Below are 16,466 nucleotides of genomic sequence, written 5' to 3'. Positions count from 1 at the left end.
ACCTCGGTTACCGCCTGCCTGAAAAGAACATTTGAGGTACATCACCTCCTGGTGACCTGCCTTAACTGCAACCTTAAGGGCATCAGTCCACTTTAATTGAATTGTCTCGTTAGCACTGGCCCCCCACTTAGTAAGACAACTCCCAGCTTTTCATGTACTGTGTATATATATATACACACACACCTGCTACTGTATCTTCCATTCCAGGCATCCAATGAAGTGAGTTTTAGCCCACAAAAGCTTATGCCCAAATAAATTTGTTATTCTCTAAGGTGTCACAAGTACTCCTTGTTTTTATTGTCAGTGTAGATACATAGTTCCTTACCTATTATCCATATGCGCATCTTGCAATGATTTTGACCACCAGTGGGCTACTGGCTCTCAAATGCCACCTTTTGGTGAACTATTATGTAGCCATCAGTGCCAGGGGATCCCTGTAAACCCTCTGCACCCCCTGTACTCTCTGCCAGTTGGCACCAAGGGGTCCCTGGGTCACATACACCTTGCCCCCAACCTCCTCTCTGGGCTGGCTCAGCTCCTCTGTCCCATAAGCAGAGAACTCAAGCCAAGGCCTTGCTCTACAGCTGTCTGCAGTGTGTTGAGAGGGTGCGTGCCAACCTCAGGGCAGATTGCTGGGAACCAGGACACAAACCCAAACTGGCTGAGAGTTCTAGACTCAGATTTCAGCAACCAACAATCTAGTGCAGAGGTTCTCAAACTGTGGTCCATAGATCACCACTGGTCCACGAGCTCCATTCAGGCGGTCCGCAGATAGTTCCCTCTAAGGTGCATGCCTGGGCGGCTGCACACAAGAAAATGAAGGATCAGCCACCTAATTAGTAGAGTCATGCAGGTGTGGCTCCACTAATTAGGTGCCTGGACCTTGGAGAAGACACATGTAAGGTGAGGTGGTGGCCTGGGGGCGAGGGGGGGGAGGAAATATGGAGTAGACAGGGGGGTACAATGGGTTGAGAAGGGGGAGTGGGATTTGGGATGTGCAGGGCTGCGGCGGCCAGAGAAAGAGGCAACTTTCCCCAGTTTTAGGGCTACGGCTGCCAGGGAGAGAGAGCGCCTACTTCCCAGCCCCAGCTCAGAGGCTGCCACGGCAGGGAAGAGACATCCTCCTCCCCCCACCTCCACCCCTTCCCAGCCCCAGCTCAGGGGCTGCTGTGGCAGGAGATAGAGGGCACATCCATCACATTCGAAAGGTAGGACTACCGATATTAAAATATATGAGTTGTGTACTTCTATTTGTAGAACAAAAAATGTTAATTAAGGGTTTTTTTTTAAATATAGCGCTTGTATCTAAAGCGCTTTACAATAATTAGCTAATGGTACAAACAATATTTGGAAAGATCATTAAGTGGCCCACCGAGACTCTCAGCAATTTTCAAGTGATCAGCGAAAAAGAGTTTGAGAACCACTGATCTAGTGTAAACTCAGGCACTGTAACAGCCTAACCATGGAGTCCCCTTGTGTACTCTCATCTGTTTCACCACTCAGGTGAGCCTGCCTTTGTGACCGATGGTTCCTTACAGCCAGAATCACTGCAATATTCAGATTACTCCCCATCCAAAAAGCACTTACCCAGGTCAATTACATCTTAGATATCAGACCAAAGACAATGTTTGTATCAAGTTTATTACGGGACAATGTATCAAAAACGAGAGGATTTATTTAGGTATATACACAACTTAAGTTTCACAAGGTAACAAACATCTATAGCAGTGATGTTCAATGATTCAGAAGCCAAATTAGCAACCAACATTACCCAAAAGAGCCACGGTAGCATGAATCCATTGTTTCATTCACTATAGCACTATCTATATTTGAACAGGGAGTCCAAGTAGCATAGAGATAGTTATTTCTTGCTCAGGGTTTGTATTCCACCCTCTCTCTTGTGCTCCGAGCTGCTGGAGATCAGCGCTTGACACTGCTTAATGCCCCTCTCCCCTCTGGTGAGTTACTGTCAGAGGCTCCAAGTATAAATGCTCTAATATGACCTTAGAATGTGGGATACGACTGTCAGAAGTGAATTAATGCTGCAGTAGCTCACGTCCATTCACTAAAGTCTAAGCACATTCTTATAATGTTAATACCTATTTTAACACAGAGGTGAGCCAGCCTGACCCCAGCTGGGTGTTTCTTAGGGTTCCATTGAGACACAGGAACTTTGGCCTGAGCTGGTATCTGGTCTGTGCGTGTCACACCTACCCACTCCCTGCCCTCTAACGCACTGGGCTCCAGGAAGGGAGTGAACAGAGCTCTCTCTCCCCTTACTCCTACATACCAGGCACTAGGTGTCCCATGAGTAAGACTGCAAGTCTTTCACGCACATCACGGAAGTCACAGATTGTGACTTTCCGTGATTCTGCAGTGGCCTGGTGCAGCTGACCCCAGGGCCACTAAAGCAGCTGGAGCAGCCCTGGGGCCAGCCACTGCTCGGGCAGCCCCAGGCAAACGCTTCAGGAGCAGTAGCTGGGCCCCTAGCTGCACCCCCAGCAAATATTTGAAAAGGTTACATAGATAATTTTCTTGGTGCTCAGAGCAATCCCTGTTATTTTGGAATTTGTCAGCTGTGATGGTCAGATCACAGCAAGGTTTTTCCAGGGCTAATTTCCACAATACCCTTGTTATCAGCCCCCTTTCGCCTTTGTAAATGGATCAGGTTTGGCGCAGATCCAGTACCTCTCACTGGTGCACCGCAAGCTGCTGACACTATTCTCAGTCAGATACGCGCAGTCACCGTCTGCTGTTATCAGAAACCTGCAAGACAGAAGCCAGGGAGCTGGTGTCAGGCAGTAGTTGGGCATTTCCCATCAGTCACAGACAGGGGGAGACACTCGCACAGTGCAGGGACCTGCTGCACTCATAGCCCCTCATGATTCCCCCTCCTGCACCAGCAACAGGCCCCATCCCCAAACCCCCAACACAAGGGAGCAGCTAGAAAGGGGGCAGCAGGGCCAGGAGAGGTTCTAAGATCAACTGGCCTCTATGGAGCATTTATGCTGGGGGGTATTTTAACCCCATTTCCTGCTCCCCCCACCCCCAGCTGGGTTTAGATGGGCCCCTGCAAGCCCAACCCACCCAAACTGCCCCAGGGGGAGATTCCAGGTGAGTATCAGCATAAGGAGCAGCAGTAACACCACACAGAAGAGCTGGGTCAAAAAGACTCACAGGTTGTTGAATTCAGTGCCATTGGCCCATTTCCAGGGCTGCCCCAGGTCCCTTCGGAGGCCGATCCAGTGGTCAAATTTGCCTTTATAGCGCAGCAGGAAATCCTAAAAACAGCAGAGGGAGAGGTGGTGTCAGAGCCCCGACCCTGCTGCTCCCCTAGGCTCCGTGCAGGGAATCCCAGGTGTACACAGAAGGGCTCCGAGTGTTTCCAGGGACGGGCTGGCGATTTTCGCCTTCCCCTCACACAGCTCTGGGTAATTCAGTATTAACCCTCCCACCCCGAACTCAGCTCCCCCTCACCCCAATCTGCCCTGGGCTGGGCCAGCTCTTGGGTGCTTCTGGGTCTAAGCTGCCCCCCCACACCGCTCCATGCAAGGCCAGGTTCTTTGTGAAAGCCACATCTTACAGAGCAGCTGAGCTCCCCTCACCATGGCAGGGGAGGGAGAAGGAAAGAGCCCAGCTGATCTGAATCAGATGCCGGGAGGGGCCAAGGATGAGAAAAGTGCCCTCCCCCCCACCCCACACCATCCAGTTGCCCTTTCACCTACCCAGGAACACTGGCTCTTCAAGTCAAACTGGGATCTCAGTCCCCCTCCAGCCCAACAGGCCAGTATACACCTGAGCCAGCCCAGCTCTAGAGAGGGGCAGTCTCCTATTGAGACGGCTGAGAGTGGGTGATCCCCACGGTCACACACTGACACTAGAGGAGTCCCGGATCCACCCAGGCCTGGCATTCAGCAGCTGGAAGTCCATTCGCTCTGGCCTCCCAGCACGAGAGGGCTCAGAACTGCTCCTTGCCCCACAGGGGCAGAGCCCAGGTCCTACTGCAGCAGCTGGCACTGAGCCAAGGCCAGGCCATTGCAGTGAGAGACTCTCTCACCATGTCCTGCTGGGTGTCAATTGCAGCCAGGGAGGCGGCGAAGGAGGAGCAGTGTTTCTGGCTGTTAGTCCAGTTCCCTTTGGCCTCAGAGAAATAATAGCATTTCCCTCGGTACCCGATCCAGCCGTCTAGGCACTTGGGGCACCAGGGGCCCAGAGCAGTTGAAGAACGCTCAGATAACACTGAAATGAGACAGTAACACATAGTGTAAGAGGGGACCTGCCCATCTGTGGGAAGAAATGAGCCCCAACATCCCAGGCTTTGAGACTCCCTTGACCCCTGGCAGCTGCTGGGAGGCTGCTCGGGAGCCAGGACACTGGGAATCCAGCCCCAGAAAGGGATTATCTAAGCCTCACTGGGCCACTGTCTCGGGTTTATGTTCATCAGGGATGCAGCTGACAAACAGCTCGTGATTTAAAGCACAGAGAACCAGGCCCAAGCTCAGGGTACGTCTACACTGCACGATTATTTCGAATTAGCTTAAACCGATATTACAAAACAGATCTAGTAAAATTGGTTTAGCGCGTCCACAGTGGGATCACGAAATCGATTGTTTGCGTCCATGGTCCAAAGCTACCATCGATTTCAGGAGCGGTGCACTGTGGGTAGCTGTTCCTCAGCTATCCCATAGTTCCCACTTCCGGTTGAGAGCACAGTGCCTGATGGGGCAGAAAACATTGCCCCGGGTGGTGCTGGGTACAGCCTCACCCCTCCCTTTGTGAAGGCAGCAGACAACCCTTTGGCGCCTTTTTCCCGGAGTGCATTGAGCAAACGCCATAGCACAGCAATCATGGACCCTGAGATCACAAACGGTATCCTGACCGTTGTCAACACCTCGCGTACTCTCGTGCTGACTATACTGAACAATGAACTGCAAAGGCAGGAGGAGAGGAGGAGGCAGCTATTGCTGAGCGGCGAGGACAGCGATGACGAGATGGAGGCAGAATTCTCCATAACCGCTGGCCCCAGCGTTTTGGAGCTACTGCTAAACGGGGGCATCTTCTACCCATTGAACGCCGAATTTGGGCACGGGAAACAAGCACAGACTGGTGGGACCGCATTGTTTTAAACGGTGTGGGACGATTCGCAGTGGCTGCGAAACTTTCGCATGCGTAAGAGCACTTTCTTAGAACTTTGTGACATGCTTTCCCCTGCCCTGAAACGCCATAATACAAACATGAGAGCAGCCCTCACAGTGGAGAAGCGAGTGGCAATAGCCCTCTGGAAGCTTGCAACGCCAGACAGCTACCGGTCAGTCGGAATCAATTTGGAGTGGGCAAATCTACTGTGGGGGCTGCAGTGATGCAAGTAGCAAAAGCAATCGTTAAGCTGCTGCTACGAAAGGTTGTGACTCTGGGAAACGTGCAGGTGATAGTGGATGGCTTTGCTGCAATGGTTTTCCCGAACTGTGGTGGGCCATAGATGGAACCCATATCCCTATCTTGGCCCCAGAACACCAGGGCACCCAGTACGTGAACCGCAAGGGGTACTTTTCAATGGTGCTGCAAGCACTGGTGGACCACAAGGGACGTTTCACCCACATCCACGTGGGATGGCCAGGAAGGGTTCATGACGCTCGCGTCTTCAGGAGCACTAGTCTGTTTAAACGGCTGCAGCAAGGGAATTACTTCCCAGACCAGAAAATAACCGTTGGGAATGTTCAAATGCCTATAGTTATCCTTGGGACCCAGCCTACCCCTTGATGCCATGGCTCATGAAGCCATACACTGGCAGCCTGGACAGTGGTCAGGAGCTGTTCAACTACAGGCTGAGCAAGTGCCGGATGGTGGTAGAATGTGCATTTGCCCGTTTAAAGGGTCGCTGGCGATCATTACTTACTCGCTCAGACCTCAGCCAAACCAATGTCCCGCTTGCTATTGCTGCTTGCTGTGTGCTCCACAATCTTTGTGAGACTAAGGGGAGACATTTATGGCTGGGTGGGAGGCTGAGGCAAATCACCTGGCCGCTGAGTACGAGCAGCCAGAGACCAGGGCGATTAGAAGAGCACACCTGGAGGCGCTGCGCATCAGAGAAGCCTTGAAAACGAGTTTCAGCACGGCCCAGGGTACGGTGTGACTCTGTTTGCTTCCCCTTGATGAACCTCCGCACTTGATGGACTTATTCAGTGTAAGCAACCCACCCTCCCCCTTTGATTACAGGTTGGCGAAGGAAATAAATTCAGTCTCGTTTAAAATCATTTATTATTCATTAAAAGTAATTATGCATCTGTTAAAAATCATGTGTTTTTTCCTTACTACTTTCCCTGTAAGCAACCCACCCCTCCCCCTTTCGATGTATTCTTTATTACAAAGGAACTATAAAAAAAGGCAGAGAATTAGGAAGGTATCCCTGGCTGCTGTGCTTTGGAAGGAGGGGGAAGGGAAAGGCCATTAAGCACATTGTAGCGTAATTACAGCCTTTATTACTTGAACTCTCCAGGGGGTGGAGGAGTAGGCGGGTGCAGAAAGCCTTCCCCCCACGCGTTCTTACACGTCTGGGAGGGGAGATATGGGACGTGGGCTTGCAGGGAGGTTATACAGGGGCTGCAGCAGCAGGCACTCTGCTACTGCGCTGCTCTTCCTGAAGATCCACCATGCGTTGGAGGATATCAGTTTGAGCACGCAGCAGATCCAGCGTTGCATCTCGCCAACGCTGGTCTTCCTGCCTAGCCCTCTCAGATCGTTCACTGGCATCTTTCCTGTACTTTGCTACCACATCCTTCCAATCATTCTGTTTATCCCTCTCATTGCGTGTTACTTCAATAATTCTGTGAACATTTCATCTCGCGTCTCTTCTTCTTCCTCCGCCGTATCAGAGCACGCCCTCGTGATGGCATAGGGACTGCAGAGAAATGTGCAGCTGCATGGGGAAGGCAAACCAGGGTGATAAGTATGTGGAAAGATACCTTTTACAGAGCAATGATAGTACTCTTTCACATAGAACACTATCCACCTTACAGAGCACATGTGATCTCTATACAAAGGTCGCATTTTGTATCGTTTAAATATTCAGTGTCTGTGTGACTGGTGTGGCACACACACAGACGCAGGTACGGCCAACCGTACATCCACGCGGCGATGGTAAGTAAGGCTTTAAAAGTTTGACTTCTCCGCCGTTCATATACACAGTGATCTATATGATGCCTTGCTCCTGTTAAGAGGAACCTGCAAAGCCCAAACCCCCCTCTTTCACATCCACCAACAGCGCATGGCTCCTATCATATACGATCGCTGCTAGTGATCACCCTACTTCACCCCCCGCAGCGCGTTGCTGGTAGCTGGGAAGAATCCTGCTTGCCAGACGCTGAAAACTCGTCGCTATCCCTCCTCCCATCCCCCCGCTCTGGCCAGTAGCAAAATCGCCATGTCTGCCCCCTATTTACATTCCTGATTTTCTACAAGGTAACAATGGATGATATCTCTCTCCTGACAATACCACCGCAGGAGGCAGATCGTTTGTTTCTGCAATGCCTTCAGTGCAATGCCTTCAATGCCTGCAGTACCAAATGTCTTGCAAAATGCATGGCGTTGAAAAGTTACCTACTATGGGGGAACGGATAAAGGCTGCCTTGGCCAGAAATGTTCTCATATATCATAAGGCTTTTTTGAGTTCCTCCACGATCGATTCATGGAGATTAATTTGGAGGATTTTCGCTCCATCCCCAGACATGTTAACGAAATTTTCCTGTAACAGTAATGGCTGCGACTGCAGCAAAAGCCCTGGTGTCAATGCGATCTAAAAAACCATCTTGTTTTAATCCCGTGTTTGATACAGAATGAAGGGACACTTACCGAGGTCGCTTCCATGGCTTCACTGTCTGGGCTTGTCGCTTGGGAGCGCAGGGACTGTAATTCTTGGGTCTCAAAAAGATCCTGGCTGTTGGGGTTTACGGACTGCTGTGTGCTCTCACCACGGTCATCTTCATCCTCATCTTCCTCTCCATCTTCCCCCTCGGCTACATCCTCAAAACACTTGATATTTCAATCCCAAAGTCTGAATCCACGGACAGGGGTGGGGCACTGGTAGCGCTGAACCCCAAAATTGCATGTAGTTCAGCATAGAAGCGGCATGTTTTCGGCTCAGAGCCTGACCTTCCGTTTGCTTCTCTGGCTTTCTGGTAGCCCTGCCTAAGCTCCTTCACTTTCACTCTGCACTGCAGGGAGTCCCTGCTGTGCCCTTTTTCAGCCATAGACTTTGAAATTCTTTCAAAAAACTTTTTCATTTCGTCTTTTGGAACGCAGTGCTGTGAGCACTGAGTCCTCACCCCAGATAGCGATCAGATCCAGAACCTCCTGTGTGTCCAAGCTGGCGCTCTTCTTCGATTATCAGGAGACTGCATTGTTACCAGTGCATATGAGCTCTGTGTGCTCACCTGTGTGTGTGCTGACCCTCACGGTGGACAATCAGGAAATGGAATTCAAAAGTTCGCGGGGATTCAGGCTTTTTCCTGTTTACCTGGCCAGTGCATCACAGTGTAGTGTCCGATGCTATCATGAGTGCCCCTGTCACAATGGTTCAGAAACCAAAATTGGGAGTGGCTCACTTGGGACAGAGTCAATCGCTCCCTTCTTGTTTCTAAAAATTGAGTACGTCCTGCCTGGACTGTCATAGCCCCGGCTGCCTGCCTCCAAGTGCCCCCCCCCCCCCCCCGGTTTATGTCACGAATAAGTCTATGTTTCTTATTCTTGTATTCCTCACGACTGCATGACACAAATGGGGGGGGGGGCCCTGCCACAGTAGCTGCGGAGGGTTGGGAGAGAAGGAAAGCAATGGTGCGGTTCTTGCGGGGGTTAACCCCCTGTTAATACAGCCACAGAGTAGCTGCGCTCTTCTAATACACTTGACTCTTCTTGTTAGTCTAGCAGGACAGACTCTATTTTTAGAAACCATAAGGAGGATTGACTCAGTGGCCAGTGAGTCAATCCCAAGTTTGCTTTTGCGTTGCGCCCCAGCTGATTTTAGCCAGGGGCAATCATGATAGCAGCAGACAGTTCAGAGAAGGAGAGATAACCGTCATGTCATTGCCAGTTTTCTCCAGCAGTAGACGGTACAGAACGACTGGTAACCATCTCTGCTATCATTGCAAAAGCAATTGAATGCTGGTGTGTAGCGCTCGAGTGTCGCCTCTGTCTCCACGGCATCTAGTACACAAATGGTGACGGGAAAAACAAAAAGCGGACGGTCTCTAGGCTGCCGTGCTATTGTTTCTGCAAGGGCAATCCAGGAGAAAAAGTGCGAAAGGACTGTCTGCTGATGTTTTCCCGGAGCAAGGAATGACTGACGACATTTACCCAGAACCCCCCGCGACCATTAACATTAGCATCAGGGGGCGGGGGATCATGGAGGAAGGGAAGGGGGTGCTGAGGACTCCGCTATCCCACAGTCCTCAGCAGTCTCTTAAAAACTATTTGCATTCTTGGCTGAGCGCCCAATGTCTGTAGCTTACAACACGGTGTCTCGCATGGTTCACGGAACAGCTCATCAGTCTCTTCCCCCACCCCAGCACGAGAAATGAAAGTTAAATAAACCAATCCTTGAGTACTTACAATGTCACCCTCTTTGTACTGAATGCTGCTGATAGAGCAGCACTGATGCTGCTTTGCAGCACTGAAGAGCATTATCTGCTCCTCTCCCCCTTCCTGGTGGTAGATGGTACAGTACTACTGTAGACAGCAGAAACTGTTACCCTCTCATCTCTTTTTGTTACACTCACTCAGTAAATGGGACAGAACGGATAATAACCCTGTGAAAATTTTTGAAAGCAAAATGGGGATTGACTCACTTGGGACTGAGTCAATCCTGCCCTTTATGGTTAATAAAAATAGAGTCAGTCCAGACAAGAATAGGATAAGTGTGTATTTAAAGCAGTGTATCACAGCACAGCTGCTCCGCGTGTCAGTATTCACAGAGGGAGCCGCTGCAAGTAACGCAACCGTTGCTTCCCACCTACCTGGCTACCACGCAGTGACCCCCCCCCCCCCATTGTTGGCATGATGTTATGAAGAATGCAGAATAAGAATCACAGACTAGTTAGTGAGATAAAATGAGGGGGAGGCAGCCTCCATGGGCTATGACAGTCCATGCAGTTCAGAATCTTTTCTTTACACAAGAGAGGAAGGGGTCTGATGAAGCTCAGCCCCCAGGTGATAAGATGAAGACAGTTACCAGCCGTTCTGTACCATCCACTGTCAGAAAAAAGGGAGTCATTCCCATTTTCACCCAGGAGCCCCCGGCCAGACTCAGCCAGGAGCACTCACTGGGCGACCGTCTACCACTGGGGGGGCAGAGGAGCGGATACTGCTCTTCACCGCAGCAGCATCGCGTCTGCCAGCAGCATTCAGTACACAGAGGGTGACATTTACAGTACTCAAGGAATTATTTATTTTACTTTTCTTTCACGTGCTGGGGGGGGGGGGGAAGAGACTGACGAGCTGTTCCGTGAACCACGCAAGACACCGTGTATTACGCTACAGACATTGGGCGCTCAGCCAAGAATGCAAATAGTTTTCAGAGACTGCTGTGGAGACTGGTAGCTGTAGTCCTCATTACCCCCTCCCTCCCTCCATGAGCATCCGTTTGAGTCTCTGGCTTCCCGTTACGGTTGTCACGCACCGCTGTGTATCCTGGAGTTTATTTTCAAACGCTTTGGCATTTCCTGTTCTTTAACGGAGCTCTGATAAAACAGATTTGTCTCACCATACAGCGATCAGATCTAGTATCTCCCGTAAGGTTCAATGCAGGAGCTACTTTTGCATTTGAACTGCATCGCCACCCGTGGTGATCAGAGCTGGACACGTGAAAGCAGGAAATGTCATTGTAAAGGTCTCGGGGCTTTCCTGTTTACCGGCACTCCGCATCCGAGTTCGGATTGCGGACCAGAGCGGTCAGTGGTGCACTGTCCTGCCTAGAATAATAGGCAAGTGTAATAGAGATCCAGTGTATCAGAGAGCACAGCTGCTCCGTGTCAGTATTCACAGGGGTTGCCCCTGCAAGAACCGCACCCGTTGCTTCCCTCCTCCCTCAACCTTCCTGGGCTACCGTGGCAGTGCCCCTCCCCCATTTGTGTCATGAAGTTGTAAGGAATACAAGAATAAGAAACAGAGACTTGTTAGTGAGATAAAATGAGTCGGGGGGAGGCACTTGGAGGCAGCCTCCCGGGCTATGACAGTCCAGGCAGATGGACTCTATTTTTAGAAACCATAAGGGAGAATTGACTCATTGCCAAGCGAAGTCAATCCCAAATTTGCTTTCAAAAATTTTCAGCCCCCAGTTTCAATGATGAAGCTGGTTATTAGCCATTCTGTCCTATCTACTGCGAGTAACCAGGAATAATTGCCTCTCGATGTTGAGCAATTATCAGGCATAGGGTTCTCCTGGATGGTGGCAGTCCTTCTGCAGCACCATCCTACCCCCCCCCCCCAGGAGGGAGAGATGGAGAGGAGCGATACTGCTCTTCACTGCTGTAGCATCCCGTCTACCAGCAGCATTCAGTACACATAGGGTGACATAGAAAGTAGTCAAGGAATGATTTCTTACCCTTTTTTTTCACGTGGTGGTGGGGGGGAAAGAAACTGAGGAGCTGTTCCCTGAACCACGCCAGACACTGTGTTTGAACCTACAGACATTGGGAGCTCAGCCAAGAATGCAAATAATTTTAGAGACTGCTGTGGACTGTGGGATAGCTGGAGTCCTCAGTACCCCCTCCCTCCATCATGAGCGTCCATTTGAGTCTCTGGCTTCCCGTTACGCTTGTCACGCAGCGCTGTGTATCCTGCAGTTTTTTATTCAAACGCTTTGGCATTTCGTGTTCTGTAACGGAGCTGGATACAACAGATTTGTCTCCCCATACAGCGATCAGACCTAGTATCTCCCGTACGGTCTATGCTGGAGCTTTTTTGATTTGAGACTGCATCGCCAGCCGTGCTGATCAGAGCTCCACGCTGGGCAAGCAGGAAATGTAATTCAAAAGTTCGCGGGGCTTTTCCTGTTTACCTGCCCGCTGCATCCGAGTTCAGATTGCTGTCCAGAGCGGTCAGTGCTGCACTCTGGGATACCGCCCGGAGGCCAATAACGTCGATTTCCGTCCACACGAACCCTAATCCGAGTTATCACTATCGAATTTAGCGCTACTCCTCTCGTTTCGGAGGAGTTCCGAAATCAATTTAAGGAGCCGCTTAACTCGATATTAATGACGATGTCGTGTGAACGGGTACAGCGTTAAATCGGTATATCGGCCATTAAACCAATTTAAAGTCGCAGTGTAGACCTGGCCTCAGTGTTAGAGCAGGGGGTGGGCAGAAGAGTGCCACTGGATAAGAAGTTGAGTTCAGCAGCAGGATTTGCCAGGACTGTTACTCTGAGGAGTTCTGCTAGCCTGGGCCACTGTCCCCATTCCCCTGCTCTGTGCTTGGCTTCCCCGGAGAGGCAGGTTGAGATGAAGATGGCAACAAACCCTTCCCTTCACCAGACTGAATGCCCGCTGCCCGGGCCCGTCCAACACAGGGCAACGGAGATGTTTGTTGTGATACGTTTACCTGGCAGGAAGGACTCCTGTGACGCTCCCAGCCTGGGGGGACTAACACAGCTCACAGCATTTCATCCCAAGCACAAGAGCAACATCCACACGATCAACAGAGCTATACAAGGCAGGTGAACAACTGAGAGGGAAGTGAAGTAACTTTCAGTCAGGAACATGAAATGGCCACAAGACGGCACCAGAACTCCAGCAATAGAAAAGGCCTGTGACACTGACTGGCCAGTTGCAACTTAATGCACTTCTGTAGAGATATTTCACCTTCCAAATACAGCAGCTAGAAGGAAACTTGCTAGACTAATCCTAGGGGAAGTCTGCATCACTGTGCATGTGCAGAATTTATGTCCCCTGCAGATTTCTTTACTTCCCTGCAGAAAAATGACTTTTGCAGCTTCCCTTTGCCTTCCTGTCAAAGTGGTCACATGCCCCCAGCAGAGCAGGTGCCTTGCTTCAGGCGCCGGGAGCAGCCAGTGGAGAGAGAAATCACTGGGGATGGAGGAGATGCCCTGACCAGTGGCTCCTATCCTATAGCAGGCTCAGCTACTAATCCCAGGTGGGCTGGGGAGGATGGAACTTCCAGCCCTGGCCACTCCTTGCAGGGGAAGAGGGTCAGACCCACCCCTAGAAACCTCTCCAGCTGCAGGATGCTCCACCCTCACCCTACTTCCTGCCCCCATTGCTCCTCAGCTGTGGCAGGAAGGGGATCACTGTTAAGGGAACAGTTCCCATATCCACCCAACTCCTGTACATCCAGACCCACTTCATACCCAGATCACTCCTCCACCCGGAACCTCAATAAGCCCCCTGAATCCTAACCCACACCCCAACAGATCTTGCATCCTGGAACCCCCACCAAGCCACTCACACCCAGATTGTCCAACACAGAACACAAACACTCCACACCAAGCTCCTCCACACTTGGATCCTGCTGTTCTGAGCCTGCTCACCCACACCTGGCACAGAAGGGCAGGGTCCCAGGGGCAGGCCCAGCCCTTGCCTTGTGACAGGGTCAGGTGCATCCCCACTACTGAGTTTATGTCCAGACCTCCTGCAAATTTTATTTTTGTCGATAAATAAATGAATTTTAGAACATTGTGTGCAGAATTTTTATTTTTGGCACAGAATTCTCAGGAGTACTAGATGCTCTCACTGCAGCGTAACCCTTTCAATGCCAGAGAGGGCAGCAGCAGTGGAAGTCACCTATAACTCACACCACAAAGCTATTGGCAAGGTCAGCACAGTAGGTGAATAACCTGAGGCAGGGTTACCAGGGTCGCTATGGGGAAGAGTTGCTAAGCTGTTCCAAGCACCATGTCAGTTAGGGATTCCCCTCTCTCACCGCCCCCTCCACCCAGTCATGGCTACTTGCTCTCAGCCTCAGCTGTCCCCTGTGGCTGGGACACACCTACGTTTGGGAGAACATTAGCAGCTGAGGCAGAGGTGATCAAAGAATGAGCAGGGCATGTGCCAGGCATGTATTTCCCTGGAGTTGTCGTGGTGCAGTGTGCTGTGCACACTAATGCTCACACATGAATGGAGCAGGGCAGTCAGTGCATAAGCTGCTGCTCTGTGTGTGATGCGTCTCATTTCAGGGAGCAACTGCAGCTGGGTGGGGCACAATTTCACATCCTGTACAGAGCTGGATATGGGAATACACAGGCCCCCCAAGAAAAAAGCTGCCAGGCCTGTGGGCCCCTTCCTGTATTGGCTAGGATGGACAGGGCACAGCAAGGACCCTTTCAGCTCTGGGAGCCCTTGACTGGTGCCATTTCCACCATCTGATCACACAGTGTTCTGGGGACTTCCTGACCCGCAGGTGTGGAACTCCAAGCTCACAGATCCCACCTTACGCTGTGTGAGCCAACGCTGCCAATTGCAATAGCCGGCCAGTTTAGCAGGGAGCTGGGACTCACGGCCCGCCTGTAGCAGGGCTGCTAGCACCAGGGTAAGGCTGGAGAAGCAGTTGCACATTACACAGATGTGCTCGAGCAGTGCGTCCCACGGTGGTAACTTACTGCAGTGCCTGGCACCAGGGCAAGCCCCTTTCTGCACCTCTGCAGCCTTTCTACATTAGCAGTTTGCACTGTATCAATGTCATTACATCAGCACAAAGGATTCCTAATGCAGACAGACCTGGATTCAGCCTCCTCTGTCCACTGCTAAACCCTCCTGGGGCCCAGTGATCAGATCCCAGGGCAACAGATAAATCCCACCCCTGACTGTCTCACAGCTCCCCCCACCCCCTGCCCCAAGCTATTGCCAAGTACAGCCGGGTTCACGCTCACCATGAACAGCCTCCCTCTGCACTAGCACACGCTGTCTGTGCAGGTGGGGAAGTCAATAGTGCTACGGGACCCTGCACTGCCGAGGTCACTAACTGGTGGGTTTCACACAGCGTTAGAGGTGTCTGTGCTGCGTTCTACAGCTCATTTCAGTGACACGTCAGCACCTGCCAGCCCAGCCAAAGGCATGCCCTGGGGATGCAGGAAGGCCAGGTTGGTACCTCAGGGTGACACGCTGCAGGCAGAGGGCCCAGCTCATTGCTGCCCTGCCCTAGCCCCATCACCCCCACCCTACTCTACACGGGGGTATCAATGACTGTGCCTGTGGCCCAGGAACAATGACTTGGGCCCCAAGTGCTCAGAGCTGGGCTAGGGGGAGCTAATGTCAGTCAGATCGTCCGACACAGAGTGCCCAGGTGCAGGGGTCTGGGAGGGAGCAGGAGGAGGGTCATAGAGGAACATCCCCCAGGAATCCTGTCCCAAGGGCAGAAGCCAGACAGGCCAGGAAGAGAGACTGTGGTGGCTCCAGGGGTAATGGGATGTGCAGAGAGGGCTGAGAACTCACCTGCCAGGACAATAACAGCAATGATGAGACCCAGGAACACAACTGTGAGGGTGACTGTACATTTCTTGCCATTATGATGAGGTTCTGAAACACAAAGACTCATCAGGCGAGGCTGCAAAGACACGTCTCACTGACAGCACCAGGGCTGGAGCTGCCCTAGTACATGCCCCGTTCTGTCGATTTCTCCTCCCATCAGACACTCTGGGAGAGGCCCCCGGAGGCTCAGGCAGGCTGGGAATGGCAGAACAGTCCCTCCTTTCCTTCAGGCCAGAGCCCTCCCTGGGCCTGGTGAGCTCAGGGGCAAAGAGACAAGGACCTGCATGTTCTGGTCAAAGGAGCTCACTGGCTGCTGCCACTGAGAACATGGCCCCATGTGGGGCAGCCTCAGTGTCTCTCTCCAGCCTGTTCCCAGGCAGCAATGCTCCATTACCTGGCTCCCTGCCAGCGTCCAGGTATCTATTGCCATCAACACGCAACTCCTGCATCTGAAAAGTCCAGGCTACTGTCTCCGTTGTCTCAGTGACACTCAGGCTACAGATGCTGCTGCACTGGAATTGGCTCCTCTCAGTCTGACTAGGTCCCATTCAGCAGCAGCAAAGCCAAGCTGAGGCGGAGGTCCTGGCCCTGGCTCCCCTCCCTGCTCCAGACTCCCCAGCCAATCTGAAAGCAGAGATGGACCAAGCACGACAGGTTAGGGGAGAGGCAATTTGTGGTTTCTCATTCCCTGCCCAGCAGCCCAACTCCCTGCCAGAGACAGTGCCATGATGATTAAACCCCCTTAAACGCTATCGGCCCCTCCACTCTCCAGGGCTTCAGAGACCTGATCTGCTATGGAACCCCCGCCCCCCATCCCGCAGGATCTACCCATCTATGTGAGGAAGAGAAAAGCTCCCTCCCCAATTCTGCCCCACTCTTCTTGGAAGAGAGTGAGCAGAGAATCATAATGGGACAGCATCCTGGCAAGTGATGGAGGGAGGGAACTGTGATGCCCAGCCACTAGGTGTTTCCCATCAGAGCACATTGGGGGAG

The 16,466-nt window shown here is 51.8% G+C and overlaps 1 protein-coding gene and 1 pseudogene across 1 annotated transcript in view; one reads left to right on the top strand and one right to left on the bottom strand.

Annotated features, from left to right (window-relative positions):
* LOC116829199 (C-type lectin domain family 2 member D-like) overlaps positions 1–16,466 on the top strand; it is a 287,968-nt gene that overhangs the window by 123,499 nt on the left and 148,003 nt on the right. The gene's annotated exons all lie outside the window — the stretch shown is intronic.
* Positions 1,623–16,466, bottom strand: part of LOC116829195 (C-type lectin domain family 2 member B-like) — a 98,395-nt pseudogene continuing 83,551 nt past the window's right edge.

The sequence above is a fragment of the Chelonoidis abingdonii genome, chromosome 12 (genome assembly GCF_003597395.2).
Source record: "Chelonoidis abingdonii isolate Lonesome George chromosome 12, CheloAbing_2.0, whole genome shotgun sequence".
Lineage (NCBI taxonomy): Eukaryota > Metazoa > Chordata > Testudines > Testudinidae > Chelonoidis > Chelonoidis abingdonii.
The sequence above is the reverse complement of the archived record's forward strand: the minus strand, read 5'-3'. Positions and strand labels throughout refer to the sequence as shown.